We start from the raw sequence: 1,982 nt of genomic DNA, 5'->3' as shown, positions 1-1,982 counted from the left end.
GGAAAAATAAATTTGTCAACTTTAACTAAAACATCCTCAATTATACCGTATGGTCTTTTAGTGGTTTGATCTGCTAATTGCAAAACCATATTGGTACGTTTGATATCTTCTTCTAAGCCTAACTTATTGAAAATAGATAATGGCATCAAGTTAATGCTTGCTCCCAAATCACAGAGACAACTGGGAAATTCAATATCTCCCAATTTACACGGAATGGTAAAACATCCGGGATCTTTGAGTTTTGTGGGCAAATTACTTGACACAATTGAACTGCAATCTTCAGTTAGTGAAATGGATGAAATTCCTTCCCAACTGATTTTCTTTGAAATTAAATCTTTGAGGAATTTACCATAATTGGAAATTTGCGTAATCGCATCCATAAACGTCAAATTAATATGCAAATTTTTAAGTTTGTCTAAAAATGTTAAAAGTTGTTTGTCATAGTCCTTATTACGGACTTTGTGTGGAAAATGTGGTTTGGGTACAAAAGGTTTTGTACTAGAGTCAATTGGTGCATCTTTTTGATTTAATGTATCTTCTTTGGACTTTGGTAAATCAGTTCTAGGTAAAGTCGAATTTCCGGGCATTTCCAGCCCTAAGTAATTTTTTCCTGAACGAAGAGTGATAGCCTTTACATGCTCTTTCGGATTTTCTTCCGTATGGCTTGGAAGACTTCCCTCTTTGCGGGATGGAATTGATTTAGCGAGTTGTCCGATTTGAACCTCCAAATTATGGATGTTAGATGATTGGTTTTTGATAAGCTGATCGAATTTATTTTCGATCCGTTTAAAACCATCATCGTGATTACTTATTTTTCCGCTCATAGCATCAATAAATTTGTCGATTTTAGAAGATAAAGTGCTAATCGTATCTCTCGATTGATTTTGATAATTAGTGGTACGATTTTGATTAGCATTAGCATTATTATTATTATCTCTCCAGTTAAAGTTAGGATGATTTCTCCACCCAGGATTAGATGTATTGGAGTAAGGGTTATTAGGTTGGTTTTGCCCTTGGACAAAGTTTACCTGTTCAATTTCGCTCATACCTTCGTAATCCACATCCGTTTGGATTGGCTTACCATTAGGATCACACGGTGCCATAAACCTATTACTTTTGTGCGATAAGGCAGAAAACTGGGCTTGCAACATCGCAACTGGATCAAGATTCACTATACCTTTAACTGATGACGTAGTTGAGGATGATGGTTTCGCTATTGGTACGTGTCCACGTTCCGCGGGCCACATACTGCTGTTAATTGCCATTTCCTCCAAAAGTTCTCTTGCTTGGGCAGATGTTTTCTTCATGAATAACCCTCCAGACATAGCATCCAATGAACCTCTAGTTGTAGGATTTAGCCCATTATAAAATGTTTGCATTAAAAGTTCAGCGGGCAATTGGTGGTGCGGGCATAAACGTTGAAGTTCTTTAAAACGTTCCCAAGCCTCATAAAGAGTTTCATTATCATTTTGAGAAAAATATGTTAACTCTTTAATGACTCTTGCAGTTTTTGCTAAAGGAAAATTTTTTGATAAAAATGCTTGGGCTAATTGCTCCCAAGTCTCAAATGTTGCGGCTGACATAGAAGTCAACCATTCTTTGGCTCGATCCTTCAAAGTAAAAGGAAAAAGGCGAAGATTGATTGCTTCTGCAGTCACATTTGGTATTTTAAAAGTGTCACAAATTTCTAAGAAATTTGTCAAATGGGTGTTAGGATTTTCGTTAGGTAACCCGTAAAATGTTACGTTATTTTGTAACATATTAAGCAAAGCTGGCTTAATCTCAAATTGATTTGCATTAATTTGGGGTCTAACTATACTGTTCGTTACACCGGCCACTCGTGGCCTAGCGTAATCCATAAGTGTGGCCATAACTTCTGGCTCGGTAATTCTAGTTTTTATTGGAGTTTTGTTTTTGTTTTTCTTTTCTTTCTTGTTCTTTTTAAGAGTTCTTTCAATTTCTGGGTCAATAGGATCTAGTGA

At 36.2% G+C, this 1,982-nt stretch overlaps 1 non-coding gene across 1 annotated transcript; it reads left to right on the top strand.

Annotated features, from left to right (window-relative positions):
- Positions 1–1,395: 1,395 nt before the first annotated feature.
- On the top strand, positions 1,396–1,502 carry LOC136201838 (small nucleolar RNA R71). The gene has a single exon (XR_010674177.1). It is a non-coding gene; the product is annotated as a small nucleolar RNA R71 (small nucleolar RNA).
- Positions 1,503–1,982: the final 480 nt, after the last annotated feature.

Source organism: Euphorbia lathyris, chromosome 7 (genome assembly GCF_963576675.1).
Source record: "Euphorbia lathyris chromosome 7, ddEupLath1.1, whole genome shotgun sequence".
In the NCBI taxonomy this organism is placed as follows: Eukaryota; Viridiplantae; Streptophyta; class Magnoliopsida; order Malpighiales; family Euphorbiaceae; genus Euphorbia; species Euphorbia lathyris.
The sequence above is the reverse complement of the archived record's forward strand: the minus strand, read 5'-3'. Positions and strand labels throughout refer to the sequence as shown.